This window comes from Nannospalax galili, unplaced genomic scaffold, assembly GCF_000622305.1.
Source record: "Nannospalax galili isolate Female #2095 unplaced genomic scaffold, S.galili_v1.0 scaffold142, whole genome shotgun sequence".
Lineage (NCBI taxonomy): Eukaryota > Metazoa > Chordata > Mammalia > Rodentia > Spalacidae > Nannospalax > Nannospalax galili.
Window position 1 is genome coordinate 62,643 of NW_008348793.1, and position 7,696 is coordinate 70,338.

The following is a 7,696-nucleotide window of genomic DNA, read 5'->3' on the forward strand; positions in this document are numbered from 1 at the left end:
CTTTCTTCCTTTCTTTCTGTTTCTCCTTTGCTGCACTTCCCCAGAATTTGGAAACTATTTGGTACACAGTGGGTTTTATGTGAATTAATCAATAAAATTTAAATGAATGTGAAAATGACATTTGGCATATTAAACAGGCTGGCTTAATACTGAACAAAAAAATTTAGCAAAGATAGATGGAAAAATGTTTAGATCCATACTGCATGTCACATACCAAACTTAGTTATAAATAGGTTAAAGAGTTCATCATTATAAAATGATATAAAAAGCTAGAAAAAAAAGTTACATATCTCTTAAATCTCTAACTGGGGACTTGTGAGATGGCTGTGTGCTGGTTGCTCGCTTGCCCCATCGCACACACATACTCAATAATTATAAAGTTAAAAATCTGTAACTAGAAGATGATATCTATGCATGAAAACAAAGACATGAAAATTTGAAATATTAAAGAAATGAAAAATATAATTTAGATAAATATTGATAAAGGTGATTGCTTGAAGATATTCTTAACTTAGAGGAAATTTGAACCTAAATGTTTGACACTGGTAAGCCACACAAAAATTTTAAAATATTAAGGAAAATATTAAAAATCAAAAGATGAGTAGGTATATAAAATGAATAGAAAATTCTAAACCTTCTCTCAAGCTACTGAGAGCAGGGGTAGGGTGAATGTTCATTTTGACATTGTGTCTAGAAAACAAATTGTAGCAATATCAAGAGTCAAGTTCTTCTGCATCTTTTTGGTGAATGTCACACCCACTGGCCACACATTAAAGGGAGATATCCATATAACAAGTAAATTGACCTCATGAGGAAAATGTCATTTCTGGTGTAATGCAGGAATCCTGCAAAGATATGGGGCCCCAATTCAGTGACAATTCATGAAGATAAAAGAAAATCTGAAGGGACCACTAAGAAGAAAATGATGTAGCAGTGGAGGTGGAGGTTGAAGTGGAAGGAAGCAGCAGCCAAGAGATGCCTGGAGCTGAAAGCCACTCCAGAGAAGGAAATGTCTTCCACGGGAGAGAGTTTTACCAGCTGACACCTAGAATTCAGATTCTGGCTTCCAGAATTAATGGGTTTGTTTGCCTCTTTCTCTTTCTTTCTTTCTTTCTTTCTTTCTTTCTTTCTTTCTTTCTTTCTTTCTTTCTTTCTTTCTTTCTCTCTCTCTTTATTTCTTTTATTTCTTTCCTTTCTTTTATTCTTTCTTTTAATTCTGTACTTCTGTGAACAAATTATTATTCTCTTCTCACACTATATTTTCAAGGATATTTTAATAAAAAACATTTGTATTTTTAAACAGAAGGATGCCTCCCAGTGTAACAAGAGACAAGTGTAAAGTCAAATTCACTGTGGAAGGCACATGGGGTGTCCGGTTCCCTCCTCCCACTGTTCTTATGACAATCTGAGGCAAGAATTCTCCTAAACTGCCATTTGTAAAATCCTAATGAGTTTATTGGACTTGCTAATTGAGCTTGGAGTGCTGGTTTACTTGCAGAAGAGTGGGTGCCAACCCCTGACCCCCCATTCACGGCTGTACTGGAAAGTCCATACCCAGACATAAATCCCGTGGCTTCCTGACAGCCACACAAAATGGTGAGAGACCTGCCTTGTGGCTTTCTTGGTTTGTATATCCTTAGCCCTCCCTCTCATGCAGCTAAGGTCAACGACTGGCTAGGGAAGGAGGTGGGACTATAGCTTGCCAGGTTACAAGTATGTCTACTACCCTTTGTCAAATATTAGGTTCCTCAGTTCAAGGAGGTCATTAGTCTTTTTCTGGGAACAGGGTGGTTCACATGCAAAGAGCGTAAAGGTGGAAGTACAGGAACTATGCTCTCATACAGGAACTATGCTGTCAGGAGACAAATGGTTTAGGAGCTTGGTTTCTTTTTTATGTTTTGTGCTGTACCCACAGTCTGAGTAATTTATAAATAAGTTCACTTGATTCGCATTCTGGAACCTAGCAAGATCAAGATTGAAGAGCTATGTTTGCTGGGGCCCTTCTTGATACACCATACCCTACAATAAACATACATAAGAGAGAAAGAGAGAGAGAGAGAGAGAGAGAGAGAGAGAGAGAGAGAGCTGAAACTTTGCTTTGAAAGTTGCTTTTGCAAATTTACATCTGCATTGTCACCCACTCCTTTTACAACATTGCTAATCCACTCATTTAGGTAGAGCTCTTGTGACTCAAATGAAATAATTGCCTCTAAGGCATCCTCCATTTTGTTGTATTGAGAATGAAGTTTTCAGCACATGGACCTCGGGTGCACATGAAAACCATATCTGAGCTCCTGTAACATTTTTCTATTTTCTTGCTGTAAAAGAAGCTAGATCATCCACCGAGCGAAGATGTGAGGTACTGGGATTTGGAGGGAAAAGATTAGCCATGAAATTGCTATCTGGGGAAAGAGGGGAGTAAATGGACGAGGGTAATGCCCAGAAAGTACCAGGGATCAGTTTGAATTGCAAAATATTGCTTTGAAGTGGGACTAGTCAGTATGGCAATGTAAGTTTTCTTCAGGCCTGCTGAAATCCACGAAATCAGAAAAACCTGCGTGCTTCATCAGTTAGTACTCTGAAGCAAGTGAAGAAAAAAAGACGATTATGAGGCATTGGCTTTTGTGATTAGCCTTGGATTTTAGTCAGTGGGGTGACAACAGAGATAAATTTAATATCAAAATAATGAAACCTCAACTTCCTAGCATCTTACTTCTGCCTTTGCTCCAGCTCTATACAGGGTGGAAGCCATGATTGTAAGTTTCAAATTGGTATCTGAAAGCAATTATGACTTCTTTACATTTGCTACTGTACTGTTCCTTTGTTTTCCTAACTACAACTTCTGTCCTGTTCATTGAAACCACTCAACATAGAATTCAGCGTTCCACTTAAGAGGGAAAATGAGGATGACTGCTATGAGTTTATGGTTTGAAGACACATTTTATAAGTAGCTCAGTATTTGTTAGCTGTCCTAATACAGAAAATTTTTAGCAGAAAGCTTCTACCACACATCAGGGCACTTGACAGCTGTGCTGAGCCTATGAGCTCAGTGAGCTAGAAAGTGACCTGGAGTGTTTGCTGGTGGATAGAAATGGAGAAGGGAGAGGAAATACAGGAGCCAAAATATACAGAGTCACTTAAATCCTACAGTATATAAATAAACATGTGTATTTATGTTGCATATATACATATGTGAAAGATATTCAACATATTTGCCCACATTTAGTAGTTTAAAATATGAATTCACATTACCAACTATAGTTTAAGTTGAAAATTACATTTATAAATTAGGCATAATAAAAATAAAAAATTCTAGCTGGGTGTGGTGGCACATACCTTTAATTCCAGCACTCAGAAGGCAAAGGCAGGCCAATCTCCATGAGATCTAGGCCAGCCTGGTCTACATAGTGAGTTCTAGGCCAGCTGGGGCTGCAGGGGGACCCTGTCTCAAAAAGAAAAAAAAAAGCAAGTAAACAAACAAAATAAACAAATCCTGATTCTTCATATTGGAGAAAATCTGAAACTGTTCTGTATTCTTTTTATTGTTTCAGAGTAAATTATAGTAAAACGCTGCTACCACACAAAGAAACAATTAAGGTCACTCTCTGAGTCTATGGATTCTGCATCCAAGAGGTCGATCAAGCACAAATCAAAATATCTGAGGAAAAACTGAATTGAATCAATTCAAAAAATGAACACAGACTTTTCTTTGTCTTATTTCCCTAAATAACACATTACAATAACATTTATTTGTATATTATTTAAATCATACTAAGAATTATTAATAATTTGGAGATGATTTAGAATATCTACAAAGTTTTATATATAAATAGTATACCATGTTACATGAGGCATTTGAGCACACAGATATTTTGGTGTCTGAGACCCTCAAATCAACTGTAATGATATTGAGGAACAAGTATACAGAACTTTTAATTAAAAGAATTCAATAAAGATATCAGAATGAGATAGTTAATATCATGTGAGTTACTTTATGAAATTTTTTTACATTTTGTGATACTTTTCAATTACTTAGCATCTGTAATTAGTTGAAGTGCTCCTGATTTCACTTAGAACAGTAGTTAGCTATATTTCGATTTTTCTTATGTGCACATTTAGAATACTGACTTGACTTTTATTCCTAATTTTATATTTGCATTCTTTGTCCTAATAAAGGTCTCTAAATCGTGTTTTAGCCCCATGTTAATTTTGCTGGATGTTGTATAGGAATGATGCAAGAAAAGGAATGCCAAATAAGAAGTCAGCAGAGGTCTGCAGGCAGAGATCTGTGCAATGTGGGTGTCAACAGATTAAAGGTACTAGGAAGGGAAAATCAAAATTTGGTACTGCTCAACATTTTAGTCACTCATTTTCAGTTTTCAATAAGAACTGATGTATACTCATGTTTTACGCATTAATGGGAACATCTTATTTAGCCTTTGCATTACAGGGAAACAGGGAAAGTGGAAAACAGAAGGCAACACAATTAGGAAACATCACTGTCCGAATTCCATTCAAACTCATGAGAATTAACCTATGTCTCTACAGCAAAATTCCATAGCAGTTCTGTTTGTGTCTAGTACCTGTTACAGTACATAAGAATAAAGACTCCAAAGAAGTTTATGGAACTGTTTCAAAAATAAGAAAATAATTCTGGTGATATGCTACTGTGCATTGGAAATTTCTCCGAGGTATAATGAAAGCAGTGGTCTTAACTGTTTTAGACAGAGATGACTTACAAGGCTCGTAATAGTTTAAGTACAGAATAAAATGATAAAGATCTTGTAGGAACACAGATTTAAATAGCAACACCAAAGCTCCAGAATGATTTGTTCATGAAGGGCTGTTTCACAGGTCTCTGTATACATCAAGAAGCATGAAATAAGTGCACTCGAATGACTTTAACAATTGCATGGAAAAAGTCACTGCAAAACTTAACCACTGATTACAATATTTTTAAATATGTTCACGAATGTTCTGTTTTAAAAATTGATACCATGTTTCTTGTGTGGTTTTATAGGGTTAAGCCATCCCTGTTTATTGATGATAATATAGGCTCTAGGTATTCCTTGAATTCACTTTTCACTATCTATCTGAGAAATTTCTAAGAAAAATTAGTATAGGAATTCACCTTTTTTCTTTAATTTTTGTGTATTCATACTTATTATCTCAATCATTTTATACCCTCTTTCCCCATCGGTATTCTCCCATATCCCCACTCTGGATTTCATGCATTCTGCTATTTATGTTAAGGCCTATCGAGTCAAGTTAGTGTCCTCTGATGTCTCTCAGTGCGTCTACTGGAGGACTTTTTAAAAGCAAAAACCTTGTGCATTTATATCACAGTTTGCCCTCTAGTGACAGAATTTGCAAATTATATTTCATCCTTTAGAAGAAACCAGCTCTTAGAGCAAGTTGTTTCATAGTAATCATGACATTAATTAACATGATTTTAATAGACTACATTAGTGCCTTTGGACAAGTGGCTTTCTCTTAAAAATAGTTGTAGAAACAGATATTTATTCCAATAATGTTTCTGTCATTAAGTCATTATTACTCCTTTTTAAATTGCTTATCAGGCTTGTATCATTATAATGATCATTAATAAAAACAATGACCATTTTTAAAGTTTATATGGATTATAATTTTATTTTTATTTAGACTCCCCATTTTCACAGTATCTTCACAATAAAGGCATTGAATATATTTTGAGCCTTTTTCTTTTTAAGAAAAGAAAGATTTCAGTCTTTATAGCAGTTACAGGGTCAGCAAATTTGAAAGGAGAATATCAAGATTTTCCATGTTCTCCCTGCTTCTGCACATGCATAGCTTCTCCATGGCCCACAGGTGGCCACCAGCACAACCCTGCTGTAATTAATGAAACTAAAACCACACACTGTTACTCAAAGTCCACAGGTCAAAGTAGGCTTCCACTTCGGTGCTGCACTTCTGAGTTTGAACAATGTACCAATGTACCATCAGTAAAACATGATGCAAAGTGGTTTCATAGCCCTGAAATCCTGTATTCTCATCCACTCTCTGGTTCCCAAACTCAATCTATGCACTCTGCAAAGATGAGGAAGTTGGACATGGACAGATTTAATAAATTACTGAAAGTCACACTCCATAAATAGGATGTAAGAGTTGTAAATCAATTTCAGCAGACTCAACACACTACAGTTAATCAGCTCTCATTAGCTTGGATACTAATTTCAAATATCAAATCCTGATTCAAGAGAATATGTTTAACTTTAACAACATAGGGAATAAAACAGTTTGAAGGGACTGGAGAGATGGCTCAGCAGTTAAGAGCACTGGCTACTCTTGCAAAGGACCAGAATTTAATTCCCAGCACCTACATGGCAGATTACAACCATCTATAACTCCAGCTCCAGGAGACTCAATGCCCTCTTCTGACCTCTGTGGGCACTGCATGCATGTGGTATACTTACATACATGCAGTCAAAACACTCATATACATAAAATAAAAAGGAAATAGGGGCTGGAAAGATGGCTCAGCAGTTAAGAACACTGGTTGTTCTTGCAGAAGACCCAGGTTCGAATCCTAGCGCCCACATGGCAGCTAACAAATGTCCATAACTCCAGTTCTAGGGGATCCAATGGCTGCTTCTGTCCTCATAGGGCATTGCACGACACAAGTGCACTTACGTACATGCAATACACTCATACACATAAAATAAAAAAAATTTAAATTAAAAATAAATAAAATTAAAAAAATATATTTAACTATAAATAATAGAATGTGCTAAGGCTGAAAATTTCATTTTATGCTCCAAATTGTCTTATTAACTTTTTTTTTTGCAAATCCTAATGAGTTTATTGGACATGCTAACAGACCATAGGTTGGGAGTTTATTTACAGAAGAGGGGGCACCCCCCATTTACAGCTGCACTGGAAAGTCCACACTCAAATATAGATCCTGTGATTTCCTGACAGCTGCACAAAATGGTGAGAGAGGTGCCTCATGGTGCTCTCAGCTTATATATCCTTAGCCCCTCCCCCACATGCAGCTAAAGTCGATTGATTGGGTGGGAGGAATAATTGACTTCCCCATTGACTCCTTGATGATTGTGGGAAGGAGGTGTGACTATAGATTGTCAGCATAGTGGGCAGGGGATGCTTCTAGTTAACACTCTACCCATTTCTTCCTCTGGATCTTACATTCCTTCTGTGAACCTCTTCCTCATAAGTCCCTGAGCCTTGTGGGGGGGGTGGTGGTGATAGGTATGGGGTAATATTCCTGCCATTGTGGCAAGGTGCGGAACTTTCAGGTCTCAGCAAGGTTTGTTTCACATGGGTTGTTGGACCATTTCAGTGGAATTCCATCTACTATAAAAACACAAACAGCAAGAAGCAAGACCATCTAAACAGTAGCTGCTATAATAATTTAACCTATGGGCATAAACACAAAGGCTTGGATGGTACTTTAGCAAGTGCATCACATCCATCTAACAGCACAATTGCAATGGCTTCCCCACTGGGTCCTATATCCTCCCCTGCCACAGCTTGATTTCTACTTCTCCCCTCCTCACACCATGTGGTGTCTTCAGCAATAGAGTTTTACCATCCACTTTCAGTGTACAGTCGACGTCACTGGCAATGGCCTTTATTGTTTGGGGACCTTTAAGGACTCTCTGACAAACAGCTCATGGCAGGGCAACCCATCTCTAGCACT